Source organism: Tachypleus tridentatus, chromosome 2 (genome assembly GCF_004210375.1).
Source record: "Tachypleus tridentatus isolate NWPU-2018 chromosome 2, ASM421037v1, whole genome shotgun sequence".
Classification (NCBI taxonomy): Eukaryota; Metazoa; Arthropoda; class Merostomata; order Xiphosura; family Limulidae; genus Tachypleus; species Tachypleus tridentatus.
Genome location: NC_134826.1, coordinates 81,678,194 through 81,696,612, shown reverse-complemented (window position 1 = coordinate 81,696,612; position 18,419 = coordinate 81,678,194). Strand labels below are relative to the sequence as shown.

Here is an 18,419-nt window from a genome sequence, read left to right as displayed (position 1 = left end):
ATACAGTACTAAAAATGGAGTTTAAAAACATTACAGTTTATACCAGCATGATCAAAACACTTTTCAGCACAAATAGCTACCCATATTATTATTTATTGTAAAGTTTCACTCTTGAATCATATTGTTTTTAATGTTATCTATGTATTAACTTTTTGAGGCTATCATTTGACAGGATCTTGTATTTTTTGTGATAGCTTGGGGATTTGTGGAATTACTTAGTTTGGTATGGATCTAACTAAAACCACAATATTATGCTGTATTTTAAACCTAGTGACCATTGATGATTAAGTTTTGGTATTTAGATTTAAGATAATTCTGTCCACTGATTTTAAATATTTTGTTTTTCACTGATTATTTTGACATTGCAGATGGTGAGTTCAGTATGTGGGGAGAAAGTGGAGGAAGGTGGGACAAATTAACTTTTGAAGACTGTAATACAGCCTCATGGCTCTCTTCAGGAGAGAGTCAAATTGAACATTCTGTAGAGGAAATGGTGATCCACCCTTCCTCTACCTCTAGATCTGTGATATCAAGCTCAAGTTACTCTGGTGTTCAGGGTACATTTACAAACTTAGCTTCTCCAGAGGGAAGCCTTCCTAATTGCAACGCTCATCACGGGATAAAGGATCCCACCTCATCTTCTTTGCCAGACAGCCATCTTTCCGGCTCTTCCACGAAGGTCGGTTGCACCAAAATCGACATTGGCAACAGTAGTCACAATGCACAGTATGTAGAAGAATATCCTATGTCTGAATTAGGTGCAGCCAAGAATGATAACTTTGAACAGTACAATACAAAATTGAACCCCATAGGGGCCAAATCCTCAGAAAAATTTTCAGATTATCATCAGATAGTTTTTTCTGGCCAAATACAACAGATTCCATATCAGGATATGCAACCAGATTTGCACAAAATGGACAATGCAGATGTTGTTGATCGCTCACTTACTTCGTCCACGAGTTATCCAGCAAAAGAATCGGCTATAAAGAAGGTTGAGCTGGATATGTTTAGTGCTTCAGACCAGCCTGGTGTTTCACCAGATAATTCTGAAATGAATCAGTTGATGTCTTTCAGTCATGGTTCGTACAATTTCGGCTTACCACGTGGATGTACTGAAGAAGATAGAAGTTTTTGCAAAAGTCGGGAAGAGATGAGAAATATTTCTGACTCCCTTAATGGGTTGCATATTCCTCCTAACAGTACTCATATTACACAGAGTGTCTCAGTAGTTCCAAGTGTAAAAAATGGAGAGGGCATTTATAACAGTAGTGACAAATCACAGCAAATCTTGAATCTCCATGAGTCAGGAAGAATGGTGAATCTTTGAATGAAAGTTATGAGGGTCTTATTGGTGCAGTTGGAGGTTCAGATATACCAGTAAACAAGTCAGTACTTGAAAAGAAGAAACCAGCATGGGTAGGGCACCCACCAAGGTTAGGCTTATTGGGTGGTGGGGAAAGCTCTTTGAACAATGGCACTTCAGCATGGGGTGCTTCTCATCCTCCTGCTGGGTCAGGTGCTTCCAGTTGGAATGGTAGTGGAAGTAATGGAGGTCAATGGAACTCTGGAGCCAGACAAAATGACGGTGTTAGTCCGAGTCAAGGTATGTTTTTGAGCATATAGTAAATCATGACGATATGGTACTTACAAACATTATATTTACCAGCAGACTGCAAAGATAGAAACATTCTTTAGCAAGCCACAATAAACTAATTTTCTGGTTTGTTACAAAATTGCAGAAAATTGTTTGTTGAATATGCTAAAACATTTTTATTATCAGAGAGTTACTTAACTAAAAACATTGACTTGTTTAAAGTTATAATCTGGTGTTGTTGGTACAATGTTGTTCCATTAAAGTCATGGGAAAGGGTGTTATCTAATTTTGTCTAAGGTGGACATCTGTTTTGTGGTAATAAAAAAATCAATATTTCTTATTAAAACATAGCATTTTATAAATATGTATTGGCAGTTGGAACAACAGTGTTTCAAAGGTAAGGTGGTTGTTAATGCTCTTTAACACATTTTTCTTCATTAAATTCGTATGTAGTTAATCTTGAAGTTAGTGATTATTTTAAATGTGTTTGTTTTTATTCTTTAACTCTTTCACCACTGAAATAATTTTTAAACTGATTCCCAAAAAGTGTCAATTATCCAACAAAAAATAAATGTATTAATTTGACCCTTTGTATTAATTTTTCAATATTAAAAGAAGCTATTTTCTATAGTTGACAGCAGCATTTCTGAGAAACATCTATTGAACAGTGAAAAATCATTTTAAGGCAACCAATCAACAAATTAGAACACAACTGTTCCCTGGTAACTCACACAAACATGGGCAAAACAAAGTCAGAGGCAAAAAGCATTAGAAATGAAAAAGTGAAATTGTTTAAATAACAATATACAGAATGTAAAGAACTTATCTTTAAATATATTTTATGTTTCTCCAGAGTTGTTCGTGAAAAATAAGCATCCAGGTTTCACAGTTCAGAGCAGCATGTACACATGCAGGTTTAGAGTTTTTTTCAAGTACTGGAGGATATTTTTATAAGTCATTGCAGAGGAAAAGTTTTCTTTTTGGTAGCTGTGGGTAAATTCAAATTTTGCAGTCAGTGGATATAAATGTTTATTTGGATTATCTGAACTAGGCAGCAAGATAGGGTTAATTAATTGTGATCATATTGTTGTAGAACTTGTAGTAATTTAAAGTTGGTAGATGAACATAAAGAAAACTGGTAACTGGTCATGCTTTTAAAAAGAAATTGCTGGTAAATTTTTATGGTTTCAGGTATGTCTCCTCCTAAACCTCATGGCACTTGGGCTCAAGCAGCTGGTAAAGGTCTTAGCCCAACTAGTTCTACCTCAACCACTAGTGACACAAGCAATGGTAACACTGATCAAGGTTCACACAATGGAAATGGTGCTACGAAAGTGAGAATAGAAGAACACATCTCAGAACTTCGAATTGCTGCTGCGTATAGTGATGGTTGGGGGCAGACTGTAAGTTTAATTGGTAGTATTGTTTTCATCTAGTTTAGAGATCCATGTTTTCATACCTTGACTTTCTTGAGATTGTTTACAAGAATGGTTGTGTAATTATGAAATGTAAGCTGTGTTAGTGGTTTCCTTATAAATCTTCATTTTGGCATGTTAAAAATTTGGCTATAAATTAAGTAAAAGATGTAGAGAATATAACAAGAGGAAATGTTATAAATTCCCCAGTATGCAGAATGCAGTAAATTTAGTCAATCTTACTGTTGTGCATGATCTACTGGATACTTACAAGCAAAATAAAGTGGTCCAGGGATCAAAACGTTTGAGAGCTATTAATGTTGTGTTAGAGCTGGGTAGGTATTTCACTTACCTGTGCATATCAGTGATTTATCACAATAAATATGATTTTAATTTCAAAGATGATCAAGTGATTGAAATTTAGTGTCACTGGTTGTTGTTGTTGTTATTATTACCATTTTCATTTATTTGAAATATTGGTATTATGATTTCTCATTACTGTTTTCAGTTGATTTAGATTTGTGTAGCTTAGAAGATAATGGAAATTAATTTCACTCTTACTGTTATTTTGCCCCAACATGGCTAGGTGGTTAAGGCACTTGACTCAAAATCTGAGGGTTGTGGGAGCATTATAACATGAAAGTCAGTATCACAATTTGTTGTTAAAAGAGTAGCCCAAAAGATGGAAGTGAATAGTGGTGATTATCTGCCTTTCCTCTAGTTTTCCACTACTAAATTAGGAATGGCTAGTGCAGATAGTATTTGTGTACCTTTTCACAAAATTAAAATCAAACAAATTTTGTGTTTTGATCTAAAAATTTTATTTACTTTAGTTATAGCTTTATAAACACTGATATAAGAGTTAGTTATTTCTTTCTAGTCTGATTGGTACTCACTGTGATTGGTTGTCTGTAACAGACTGTGAATCAGGACACATCCTGGGATCTTTTACCTTCTCCACAAGCAAGTCCAAAAGAAGGAAATGGCTCCATCTGGAGAGCTCCTATAAACAATGGAACTGAGATTTGGGAAACCAATATTCGTAACCGCAACAAAGGAGCTGGTGTACCAGCTGCAAACAGTGGTCTTTCACAAAAGCCGTGGGGTCACACTCCATCGACACACATAGGTGGAACATGGGGCGAGGAAGAAGACACAAGTAATATGTGGACTGGTATTCCTTCTTCAGTGGGAAATGTCAATCAAGGTCACAGTGGAATGGTTCACAACAATCCTCCTCCAGAGAATAAACAATGGGGGAAGTAATGCAAGTCAACCTCCAAATTCTTGGGGTAAGTATGGAATAAGAACAGGGTGGATGTATAAAACTTATTGAAGATTAATTCTTTAAAACTATAATTGTACAATTATAAACTCGGTAATGGAACAATTTTTATTATTCCTACATGCTCCAGACAAACTGAAACTGAGAAAAAACTGCATGTTATGATATATTTTGTGGTAATACAGAAACAACTTGATTTTCTTTGTTCGAAGCAGGCTATTTGCATATTTATTATGACATCACAAGAGAATAAGAAATAAACTTTTTCTAAACTATCAGAAGATTAGTGCTATCAGACTTCAACAAGGGGAGTATTTTTTACCTTTGCATTTTTTTGTACAATATTTTAAATATTTTGCTGTTTTTTTTATTTATTTATTTAAAAGAGGTCTACTCATGGTTTTCAGATGCAGGTAGTGGTGTACCAGAGAATGGAAATGCTACATGGGGCTCATCAACAAACAAACCATCCAGTCTTAATAACTGGACTCCAGGTATTGCACTGAAGAAGGACATGTACCCATCAGGTTGGCAGGAACCATCCCCACCAGCAAATCGTCGTCAAGTGGGAACGACTAATTATGATGATGGTACAGCCGTATGGGGAAACCCTCATAGGCAGGGAAAGGTGTGTCATTGGAAAGACATGAAACCAATTACAAGTGGGGGAAGTTCTACAAATAACTTGCCTCCCACAGGAGGGCCAAACTTCATGCCTCCAGGCCCTGGAATAATACGTTTGTCAACTCCAGTCACTGGTGGAAATAAACCAGACATGGGTAACCCTATTTGGGGAAAACCACCACCTCTCAGTCGCGGTGCCAGCTGGACAGAGATGCCCCTACGGGATTCTCCAGGATCAACTCCATGGGAGGATCCCCATACTCCTTCTCAGGTGAAAAGCATGCCCAATACACCAGGTACTCCAGTGGGTGGTGCATGGGATCCAGGGAACTACTGGGGTGCTAAGCCTAAGAATGCTTCTACCTGGGCTGAAGGACAGATTGACACTAGTTCTTGGGGTGGCCTCACTAAACCTGTAAGATTTGTGTTATGTACAGTAATTATACAGTAGTTTGTTTGAAGTATTGACGTACTGTAAGTGGTCAGCTATGATTTTTTACTCAAGTTTTTACCCAAAGTTCATGACATAAATGTATATTTGACTACAATACCTGCTTGAATGATACATGTTGAAAGTTCATGTAAGAATGAAAACACATTGAATTAAAAATATTGAGTGTTCATCTCCTGTCTTTTAAGTGATTGTTTTTAAAAATTGTAGCTTGTACGTGACACAGCAATACTAAACTTGGCCATTCAAACAAGGAACGTATTGAGAGAAATGTTCTTTTCACATGTATTTTTATTATAGTCTTGTACTAAAGTACAGTGTGTAGTTAATTATTTTTGGAACTGCTGAAATGGTTCTTCTATTATAAAATAAAAAGAATGTTTTATACTGCATGATTGTTTGCAAATTTTCAGGAAAGGTATAGTCTTGATTTTAAAGATTGGTTATTAAGATGTGTTTGTGTAGATATCTTTCAACTTTTTTCAAAATAAATTTCTCTTTTTATTATTACTGTTATAACAGGGTGGCAAACCAATAACCAAAGACATGATTTGGGCCAGCAAACCGTTCCGCTTACTTACTGAAATGGGTTTTAAGGTAACTTAAATATGACTGTTATTATATTAATTGAGTGGAATAATAATATTAATTTGATTTTTGTTTATTATGACATTTGCTTGAAATTCAGTTCTTTTTATACCTTATAGTAATGCATTTCTTATATTATTTGTAACCGATGAGAGTAATGCTATTAGCTTCAAGATAAAAGAAACTTAAAAATTGTTTACCATTGGAGAATAATATTTATTTATAAAGAAAGCTGATGATGTGGGATTTTCACTCACTTTAATCCATTCTTTAGTTTAGTGATGATGTTTTTCTTTCAGAAAGATGATGTGGAACATGCTTTAAGACACAGCAACATGAACTTGGAAGATGCTTTGTGTAAGTGTTTAATTTTTGTTTAAAACCTTCATTGAAAATCATTTCTGAATTTCTATTTTTTTTAAAGAAATGTATTTGTTATTAGAAACAGGATTTTGCTGGGGTAATATAGCTAACTACATTAAATACAAATTCAGCTGCAGTAAGATTAAGGTAGGTTCTGGATTTAACATCTGGAAAGATTTTTGGCAGAAATTAAGCACTAGTAACACTATTGTTACTTTTATCAGCCATTAAATGTCTGGAATTTTGAAGTATCTGTTGCAAACACATCAGAATGCAAGCTATTTAATGTGAAGTAAACAGTGTATGGATATCCTGAAAGAGAGCAGTATCATTTCTAGAGTTAGTGGAATGGTATTTTGCTGAAAATTGGCTTTTGACCCTCCCAAGAGTACACTGCCTTTTCATGAAAAATGTTAATGGTGTTCATTATATATTCCATTGTCAGAAACATCAGTTTTGAAGCCAACCAGCAAGTATAATGTTACAAAAGACGTATAATGTTAAAGCAACAGGTGCAGATATCAGGTTCCAGAGATGTCTCTGGATGTAATACAAGGAATATGAGAAGGAATGATTATTAATTGCATACCATATTCAGCTTGACTGATTACTATCACCCAAATCTGCTTGATCTTGGCATTGTTTAACTGTCCCAAGAGTACACTGCCTTTTCATGAAAAATGTTAATGGTGTTCATTATATATTCCATTGTCAGAAACATCAGTTTTGAAGCCAACCAGCAAGTATAATGTTACAAAAGACGTATAATGTTAAAGCAACAGGTGCAGATATCAGGTTCCAGAGATGTCTCTGGATGTAATACAAGGAATATGAGAAGGAATGATTATTAATTGCATACCATATTCAGCTTGACTGATTACTATCACCCAAATCTGCTTGATCTTGGCATTGTTTAACTGATCCATGAAACTTTAAGCCTATTCATCTGCAGCAAAATGCTTAGCAGATTCTGCCTTACCTGTCTCTGAGCTTTACGTGCACTTTTCCAAAGTTTATTGAGACCCTGCCCATTTAGCAAACTGCTGTAATTTTGTGTGTTTAACCTTAAATGATCTGGCCCTTCCCATTGGAAGTAATGCTGAAAGTCCTCATTTTTTGGCATGGTTGTGCATTACATTCAAAATTTAATTAACACTGTGGCTGTTAGCTAATAATATTCTTAGTAGGTATCTGGTGCATTCAGTTATTTAAATTTTGACAAGCATTCCTGAACATACATAGCTTCAGTAAACTAAGATATTTTGATTTGTTCTTCTGTTTCATGTAGTTAATTGCACTTGAATTTTGAATAGTTCACCTTCAGGGTAATTTTCACTTTGCAAATAAAATCATAAAAATACTATTTATCTTGCAGCTCTTACTTTTCACTTGCATAATCTCAGGAACCTCCTGAATAAATTTTAGAATTTTTTCTTTTAAATTAATGTTTATTTTCTAACTTCTCTACTATAGATTGTTATAAACATTCAATGCAATGAAATGTTACATTAACAAATGGAAACATTATACTTACCTTTCAACTTTTGATACAAATTTTGTGTAATAGTTTTCTTTGTCTTATATGTGTCATTTTGCATTTTTGTCTTTTCACCTGTAGTTTATTTTTAGTTTCATTTCAAATTATTTGTCTTTATAACATGCCTAAATATCTCGTAATTGCCTACTAGTTGCTATTGCTTATTATTTTCAAAAGAGAAATACTTTTGGGTGACAAGTTTGTGCATGTACTGTGCTTAAATATCTTGACGCAAGACAAATAAGTAAGCTTGTAAGTTTTAAACGTTTCAAGTATGAATTTTAAAAAATAATACCAGTTTACTAAAGTGTAAAAGTAAAACCTAAATGCAGTGTAACTGTATGAAGTTAATACACATAAGGTTTAAAGTTAGTTGTGCACCCCCTTCCACAGTTGAAGCTGTGTGCTAAGCAGCAGTTTTAATTTGAATGGCATACTTCTAACCAGTAGAAAGGGCAGATTTAGCTCTTGATTGCCATTATTATAATGAAAGACTTTTCCTTATGTATATCTGTTTCATGAATAGTGGTGTAAAATCAGTTATGTACATTATTGAGACTGGTGTTTGTAGCACTTGCCAGTTTTTTGTTTTATGAATTGGTATGATAGGCAGGTTAATTACATTTAGGTTTTACTTTTATACTTTAATTATTTGTATTTTAAGAATCAAAGTAGGAAGGTTTCATGACTTTTTAAAAATATTCTACATTTTGCATTATAAAATGTTTTTCATAACAAGTGTGTAAATTACATCTTGCTGGAGGCTAGAATTTTCTGCTAGTGTTAAAACACCACCTGAGGGCAGCACTTGTTGATGTCTCTCAACCTAAATAGTCAAAGATAAAGAACAGGGAAAAAAATGTATTCAAAGTCCAAGTACAAATAATTAAATATGGAAAAATAGTAGGAAAAAAAAACAAAATTAAGTGTTTTTTATGAACTGACATACTTTTAAGGAAGTTTCAATTGTATATCAACAATTTCATCCATTAATTATATTATTGTTGCAAAATATGATGAGAGAGATGTTTAAATATGTGCACTGACTGTAACTAGATGTAATAGGACTTAAATTTTTTTAAGTCGTACAAAGTCTTGTAACATTAAATCAGAGATAGCATCCTAATGTGCTTTTTTATATACAGAAAAGTTCTGTTCTTTATCCCTCAAATGTATAAGCAGATCATTGATAGGAACTGTTACTTTGTTTACTCAACATCTGTGCTGTTTTCTTATTCTCTGTGGTATTTGATTTGCTCATATACCAGTCTTGGTTATTGAAAACATTGCCTGCTTTGATTATCTGGTTCAGTATTCAGAGCAACTTTTATCAATCTATTGAATGTTATAAATGTTTTCTAATTCTCATTCTGTTAGTAAATTAGTTCTGTATTGGGAATCTGTGTGTGTATATGTATACTTTAACTAATTCAAATTAAATTTACATAAGTTCATCTTGAAATAAATGTCTACTGCATATATGTTTCTTTATAAATGTGACATTTGTGTAAAGAGATTAATTTGGTCAGTAAGTTTGGCATAGATATTGTAGAATACTAAACAGATCCATTTGTATAGGTGAACTGCAAGCAGTTTCAAATAGAGAAATTAACAGTGTGATGGATATGGAAAACTTTGGTAGCATGGGACGTGTCAAAGTGAGACACGGGGGTGTTTCTGATGAACTTGGAATTGCTGATCATTCATCAGATCCTTCCTTCGGTCCAGGCAACTTCCATGGCTCAGTTGGATTCCAGGGCCCACAAATGGTGTGTGGATTTGGTGGAAATCAGGGATTCAAACCTCCTATAAAGGTGAATAAAGTTTTGTTGATAGGATGAGATCTTAATACTTTTTCTGTGCACGTCAGGAGGTTTTAGTGAGTTAGATTAAAAATTTAATTCAACTACCTTCCTCTAATGATATACAAATAAATTTGATATAAAAACAGCCAATACTCCAAATTTTAATAGTGTGTAAATTCTATAATCTTAATTTTATAAATATTTTGTTAATGAATTTCTCTCTTTTCTAATTTATTCACCACCCCTACAAGAAATATGAAATTTAACACAAGTTACTTGTTATAAAGTTGTAATAACTCCAAATTCAATCTTATTTAGTTACAGAACCATAAGAAAAAACATCGGACATCTCTTACCATGACCTCCTGTCACATCGTCTGTTTCAGAAAATTACCAATACTTCCCTTTGTTTATGATTATGTTGTTATAGCCAACAGAAAGCTAAGATTTCAGTCTATAAAATGTCATGTTTTTTGTAGAAATTTGCCTGTTTAACTTCCAGTTCAAACTTTATTCCCATAGAAAACACATGAAGCTTAGCTGTATTTGTAACAGCCCTTGTCACATAAGAAGCCAGAAAAATTCAAGAGTTATAAGACAGTCTGCTTTTCTTACATGTTATTATTTTGTATTCTTTGGTGTACTGTTTACTTTAATGCAATAGTATCATTAGTGTAAAAAAAAGGGGGAGTTTAAGTGAAATTAGAGAAAAAAAAGACCCAGGTAAGTACTTTGTTCTCCATGTGTTTTCTTTATTGTTATAAAAGTAAGTAAAATGTTAAAATTAAAAACTCTTAGGTTAGATTAGGTAAAATACAGGACAATAATAACTTTTCATGCAGTATGCTCGTGCATTTTGTAATTTGATAGAGTAACATGGGCTTCACGTTCGTCAGGTTGTTTTCTTAAGGCATGAATGTTAATTAGATGCAGTTCAAAGGGTAATAGAACAATATTATTTAGGTAGAAAGAGATGTATACTATCACAAGTTAAGAGTTGTTTAGGATAAACAAATGTAGTTTTGTATTATCATTTGAAGCCATTCTAGAAAGAACAGAAAGATAATTTTGACTCCTTTTAAAGGTTTACGAGGTCAGTCAAATAGACCAGTATAGTTAGGGTATTAAAAAATAATGAATAAAATATAAAGTTCTGCTTAAAAAATATATGAAACTTATTTAAGAGGTTTTTATAGTTTTAAGCAAATGAAATTTGAAATTTTTCAAAAGAGATATAATCTTAACATAAAAATCACTTAACACTTGGCATAGCCAACACTTTGACTCCATATATTCAGGAAGAAATATTTGGTGAAAATTCTTCATTAAAAATACTGGTATTTTGTCTACAAATAACTTGATGATTACTAAAAGCTTAGTTTTGTGAAGATATACAAAACAAATTAAAAGTTATGGTATGGGCACTATGCAACTCAATTTGGGGATCTCGAACTCGGCCAATTTGAACGAACCTCTAGCAAGAAAGTTTAATTGCTGTGAAAATGTGATCTATTTGATCCCTGATGCAACCCACTGCAAATTCTTGGGATACTCTTTTACCAACAAATAGTAGGTGGTGATGTCTAGCTGCCTTCCCTTTAGTCTTACACTGCTAAATTAGGAACGTCTAGTGCAGATAATCCTCGAGCAGCTTTGTGCGAAATTCAAAACAAAAGTTGCTGTAAGTTTTATTAGATGTTTTTAATATATACAAGTTTTTAATCCTATGTGCTTAACCTTATTGGAGACTTAACGTGTATTATAGTTCCAAATTTGCTGTGTGTATCAGCTAAATTTGGCAAGCTTCAGTAAACATAAATATTTCTAGTAAATATTTATCCGTAAATTTTTGAATTATTTAATCAGTTGGTATGAGTGCAAATTAACTTGAAATGCATTTAAAACCTGTTAAATAAACTAAATCTTCTTATTAACACTTAAAAAACCACTGCTTGCTTATAATATTAGTACCAAACAAAAAGTTTTGTCATACATCAGTGACCATAAACAGAGTGAAACTTAATGGCGCATTTCAATCATACCACAGATAAAACAAGAGAGAGTGATCATACATAGCTTCACAAAAGTCAGTAATGAAATCAGCTTTGAACATCAGAGTGGGTTGCATACACCTTCAGAAAGAGGTGAACAGTGTTTGGACGGTATCGTTATTGATCCACCTGTTCCAAAGACTTTGATAATTAAATGGTATTTCACTGATGTTAAGAAGAAATAACTGATCTTTGTTATGTTTTTGTCTGGTGTTTCAGAGCTCTGGTATCAGTAGCAATACTCCTAGTCCACTTAATAACCAGGCAATAGGTAGCCAAGCATCTAGTCTCAGTATGAGCAACAGTATTAGTGGTTTGAATCCTGTTCTTGTCCAGAAAATATTGAACCAACAGCAGCCACCACCACCAGCTTTTGCTCCTGTGAGTACCTCTGGTGTTTTTTGTTTTGTTTAAAATTAACTTGTGAAATTTTGGTGTTATGTACTACTGAGAGTAAATAATACCATATAGTCAGTCAAAATACAACAAAAACTATATAAATTTGATGAAATTTGTAATGGAAAAATGGAATGGGGAAAATACTGACAAGCAATGGAGGACTTTTACTTGTCGGTTGAATATTCGAGAAATTTAAAAAAAATGCAAAAATGTTTGTTTTTATATTCTTACCATGTTATATTTGTTCCAAGGTTAGAGTTGGATTAAGGATAAATTATTCATATAGCAGTTACAGGGCATAAAATCTTGTTTGTTTTTCTTGCAAGCAAAAATAAATATTTGATTGTTCAGAATAGTTACAAATATTGCTTGAAGTACCCCTCACTGGCTTTACAGGTTAATATACCCCAGAATGGTCTTGGTGGGCAGACTGGTAGACTAAATCAGCAGAACTTGCCAACAACAGCTCAGCTGAAGCACCTGGTGCAACAGATTCAAATGGCTGTTCAGGCAGGCCACCTCAATCCTCAGGTAGGTTAGTTTTGCTAGAACTGACTATTTTGCTGTGTGTGCATATGTTTTTATAATATTAACAGTTGTAGTGGTAATGGGTTATAGTTCTTTACCACACACACACACACACGTAAATGAATATAGTACTACTAATTATTTCAACAGTTTGTAATTCAAGAATATTCTGTCATTTTGTAATGTTTATTTGGTGTAATTCACATAGAAAAATAAGAGAAGATCAAACGTAAAATCACACACAAAAAATTGCATTCGTAGCAGTTTCTCTGTCCAAAGCTTACTTGTGTTTACTAAGAAACTCTCATCCCTTAAGAATTATTAAAATTTTTCTTAAATGATTTCCCTTCTTTCACTCAATTTATTGGTACAGAATGTTCTCACCCTTTTATAACCCCACAGTGTCATATGTTGGTAGGAACTAAAGCAAATTAACTGTGAAAATAACTACAGACAAGCTTTAAATACATTTGGATTGTGTAGATTACAATGTTAATGGAGTGAATAGTAGGGCATGAGAAGTAATTTGGTTCAGGGGAAGTTTCATGATTCTCGTGAGGAAGAACAGAGAAACATGATGGAAAGTTTAATAGACTTAAAAATAAATCAGATTTTTTTAATGTATTTCTTATCCCTGAAATTTGTTTAATGATATTTTTGTTTGAAAGGTAAGAAAAGTTTCTTCTTCACTAAGACACCTGAGTGTACTTAGGTGTAGAAAGTGCAACAGCAAAATGTTATGATATTTATTGAGATAAAATCATATTTATTACATATAAGTTGATCTACACGAAAAATGTAAGTTGCCTAGTCTGATTTGATGCCATTTTGTAAGGGCAGGTCCTAAACAATTAGTAAAAATTTGCTATATTTAAGAAAAAGAGTGTGGTTTTCCTTTGTCTATTCAGCTAAGATTTGTTTATTAAAGAGACAAGAAAAATATTGTAAGTGTAATTCTTTCTTGTATCTTTGAAATAAAACTATTGGAAGGAAATTAAAACATGTAGGCAGAATTTTGAGTATTACATAAGGAAGAAATCCTTATTTATAAATCTTTTTGTTGCTTTACTTGGAAATCTGATGTTAAATATTTCTGTGTGTGTAAAGAACTTCTAAATATCACAGAAGTATATCTTAATGTGTTACAGTAAAGATATATCTATTTATGTATACATAGGAGTTGTATAAGTAATAAGGCCCAGCATAGCCAGATGGTTGACATTCGACTCATAACCTAAATGTCACAGGTTCAAATCCCCGTCACACCAAAAATGCTTTCCCTTTCAGCCATGGAGGTATTGTAATGTTTCAGTCAATCCCACTATTTGTTGGTGAAAGAGTAGCCCAAGAGTTGGCAGTGGGTGGTGATGATTAGCTGCCTTCCCTGTAGTCTTACACTGCTAAATTAGGGATGGCTTGCACAGAAAAAAGCCCTTGTGTAGATTTGTGTGAAATTCAAAACAAACCAAATTATAAGTGTGAATCTTATAAGTTGAATCTTAAAGGAGATGTATTTTAACACATCAATTCTTTGAAGTGATGTGTGGGAATAAAGTTTTGTTCATTTAGAAGATCATTTCCTCAGCTTGTGCTGTATCTGATTTATAAGGCTTGTGACAGTTAAGATATGTGATTTCTAATGGCAGTATTGGGACATATACATTGATACTTAAGTAGAATTAATACTTGTTTACAAAAACAAAATTCACTCAAATCTCATGAAACTTTAAGAAGCATCCTTATTGAGCTTACTCGTTTGTTAATAACATTTGTTGTTACAAATTTTAGATTTTGAACCAGCCTTTGGCTCCACAGACATTGCAGTTGTTATATCAACTGCTGCAGCAGATTAAAGTATTGCATCAGATACAACAACAGCTGATGCAGCCCCAACCCCTAGGAAAGGGAAATCCTTCCTTGCAGTTGAATGTTCATGTCGCACAAACAAAACAAAGGATTGTGAATCTCCAGAACCAGATAGCTGCTCAACAGGCTCTGTTTCTCAAGCAGCAGGTAAGGCCGTTGTTAGTTATTTCATTATAACAGTGCTGTGTTGTTCATTTTTCCTCCATCAGCTGATAAGGTTGTCAGTAACTTGTAAGACGCCTTGTGTTGACACTGTGCTTGATATTACTTTTATGCAACATGTATCTATTTTTATGTAAATATGTATACTTTTTTGTCACGTGTCAACTGTCGCAGACTTCTGATGAAAGAAATTCTTTTCCTTGTGTTGAGGATTTGTGCCAACTTGGTATATCAGACTCCCTTTGAATGTGTTTTTAAAACTCTGTGTATGTAATCATATCTCATCATAAAAAGAGTACAAAATGATTGTTATTATATATAAATTTGTCTTTATAGAAATTTTAAATTAGGAACCTTATGGTTTTGTTGATATACTTTGAAAATGGCCCTGATCAAGCATTGACATAAATAATTCCACCCAGCTTTCAACCACCCAGTAAACACTTTGTGTCAATGCACATTTTTGTTAAATTTCAAAATTGAAGTAAAAGTGGTAATTATAGTTCCATGTTGCCAAATTATTACATCAGAAATATTTTAGAATTACTGTTTGGTCATTGTGTAACATTTATTTAGTGTAATTATGAATAAAATGTGTAAAAGGTTTATTTACTAAGAAGCTGTCATACTTTTTAAGAAATTAATCATTCATGCCATGCCATAGTTTATTTATAGTTTTGTTCTTTTCCTGTATTGTGACATTTACTGATACATTCTGTTATTGCCACCCTTTTCTAATGTCACTGGATGTGGACTAAACAGCCTCTGCCAAAGCTCAGCATTGAAAGTAGTTGAACACAATAGCTAAATGTTGTGTACAGCAGTAGAAGCTACTCATGATACATTAGTTGATATTAAATAAAGTAATTTGTGGGGGCTGCCTTAAGCTTCCTGTCTGATAATAAATTAGCAATACTTTAAAAAAAAACACCCAAAACACATCTCTTGTGAATTTGTGTAGTTTCTTCAGTTCCTGGTAGTGCTTTTTGTATCAATTTGAATTTTTTTTGTAAGTTATAGAAATAATGTGAGATATATGTTAAGCTTAGTAAGTACAGTAAGTGATCAAATACCCAACTCTAGACTTATTATTATTGATAAATTTATTGTATTCAGATGGTACTCGCAATATAAAAAATTACATATTGAAATATAAAATTATCACTGTAGAGAATACTATGAGCAAGAACCATTATACTTGACCATAAGTAACAATGTTTGTTTTGGAAAGGTGATGTCCAGGAGTCAATGATAAGTATTTGTCATTCCTTCCAGCTTAATGAATTATGTAACTGGTGAAATAAATTATCATAGGAAATCATAAGTACTGATCACATTTCACCTTTTAGTGGTGGACTAGTGCTACTTGCAGACATTGAATTGCAAATTTCACTTGTACAGCAATACATTCAGTAACTGAAATTTCTTAACATCTTAAAAATTGGTATAATTTTGCTAAAGATGATAATTATCTTGTATACAAATAATGATGGTTTTGTAATTGTTTTTACCTAAAATATTATCTTTCTGTTGTACTTACATTCAGGCTATTGACAAATTGTGTAAGGTTATTTTTATTTTGAGTATAAAAATACTTTTCTTTATCTTATACTTGTATTTTATTTGTACAATCTAGAACATCCCAAATTCATACCAAAATTTGTTTTTATTTAAACTATATCACCAACTCTGTCATCATCAATGCATAAGTGCAATGAAATGAGTAAAATTAGGAAATAAATAAAATTTGATTTTTTGGTAGAATATCTTTTAAAATGTTTTGCTTATATTTATAATTTTGGGTTTTTACTTTTCATGGATAGTTAATTATTATTTTTTTGTGTCCATTACTATATTCATTTTGACACAAGTGGTGTCCTTGAGGCATGTTACAATTTCTACAGACTTGCAACTGTTCTACAAACTTTTAGCTCAGCACATATCAAAAGTCTTGAGAACAGACATGAAGTAAGATGTGTGTTTTTAAAATGTTAACCTTTTAATTATGCATTTTAAAACACATTTAATACATACTTAACTAAAATATAACAGTAAGGCTTAAAAATAAAATGTAAACTGTTTTTCTGACTATAATATTCAGACAAGAAACAACTATAAGTTGCTATAGTCTATCAACAACCAATAACACCACAATCAGTTTACCTGTACTTTATTATGACAAAACGTGGTTCAATTTCAAAATAACCTCCACATTAGAAATGTTTTTAGTTTTTAAAGTCCATTAATATTTTTAATGCTATTTAAGTTTTTTAATTTATACATCAGACTTTTTTAATGTGATTTCCTTTTAAGAATCAAAGTACATATAGTTCAATTTTAAATTAGAAAATGGCCGTAACATCAAATAACTCAACCAGAACTAGAAAGGCCAACTTCAGGTGACTAACACTGCTGTTTGAACTACCTGTTGGTCATGCTGGAGATATATAATAATTACAATTAGGCTACAGAAAGTCCTTTACAATTTGTGTTATTGTTGTTTTTCTTTTACTGCTGTAGATGAGATGTAAAAATTGGACTTAATGCTATTTGTTTTTAATTTAAAAATAAAACTTTGCCTTGTTTTACCTTAATTTTGTTTTATGAATTTTAATAATTTTCCTTTAATTTTAACTTTTTACTGGATGTTTGGCACAGATAGTCTTATTGCTTTGTACCATAAAACACTAACCCAACTTTAAGATAACCATTCTTGGAATATACTGTAAAATAAGTATTTTCTACTGACTGTACATACACTTGTATGTAACTTTTACAGGTAGGGTACATATGTCAAACAAATCTGTTGAATGTGGGTGTAGCAGCTATCAGAGGTTGATAAAATCTATTGCTTTTTATAACTATTCATTCAGAGAACTTTGAAATGAAACATTTAAGAGGATATCTAAGCATGTTAGTGTAGATGTACATATACTCAACTATTATTGTATTATTGAAGAGATTATAATGTTAATTTCATTCACACAAATTGATAATAAAGGTATTTAATTAAATTTTGAATGTGATACAGTGACTTGAACAGAAAAGTATTTATTGGAGCTCCCATTGCAAAAGTTAAACTGACTAGATGTATAGAATGGAACATTGTGATCAACAATGAAACGATTAGGTAATTTTAGTGTATTTTCTTAGCACTGTCTTGTGACAGTTTGGAAGTTTCACAACTCAAAAATTGATAGATAAACTAAATCAGATTATATTTTCAAATAGAAACTATCAAAATAATTTAGGTGTATATTTATTTTGTGTTGATTATATAGTCAGTCAGTTTGACAGATTTGGGCTAGATTAAATAACATGTGAAAATGATGTTTTACTGGGGAAAAATCTTAATTCTTTTAGCAGATTTAGAGGTTGCATGAATGAAATTTGAAAACTAAGATGAAAAACATTTTTAACCTCAATGTGAAAATCGCCTTACATTTAGAATAGTGACCTCGCTGACTCCTTATGCTCATGGATGAATGATTTGTTAAAAAAATTGATTGTTTTTTAACAACTTTTAATAATTGCTAAAAGCTTGCTAGGTTTTGTGAACATACACAATGCAAGTTGGGAATTATTGTAATTAGTTTTCCAGTATTACTAGTGTGTGTGCATAAGGTTTACTTCATGACAGTTATTAAGTATTGTCTAAATATTAGCCTACTTTCATACATATAGTCTGATTTAGTTTTAAGTAAGTTTTTACATTGCCCAGTAGTGTAATAAGTGAATATTTAAACTCTTG

The 18,419-nt window shown here is 32.4% G+C and overlaps 1 pseudogene across 1 annotated transcript in view; it reads left to right on the top strand.

Annotated features, from left to right (window-relative positions):
• The first annotated feature begins 368 nt into the window (after window positions 1–368).
• The window catches only part of LOC143245545 (protein Gawky-like), a 34,358-nt pseudogene continuing 16,307 nt past the window's right edge, over window positions 369–18,419 (top strand). The window contains exons 1-11 of the transcript XR_013025636.1: window positions 369–1,603; window positions 2,786–2,997; window positions 3,928–4,301; window positions 4,702–5,333; window positions 5,892–5,966; window positions 6,257–6,314; window positions 9,436–9,671; window positions 9,981–10,151; window positions 11,906–12,094; window positions 12,509–12,643; window positions 14,429–14,653. The product of XR_013025636.1 is annotated as a protein Gawky-like (transcript). The remainder of the gene's footprint in view (window positions 1,604–2,785; window positions 2,998–3,927; window positions 4,302–4,701; window positions 5,334–5,891; window positions 5,967–6,256; window positions 6,315–9,435; window positions 9,672–9,980; window positions 10,152–11,905; window positions 12,095–12,508; window positions 12,644–14,428; window positions 14,654–18,419) is intronic.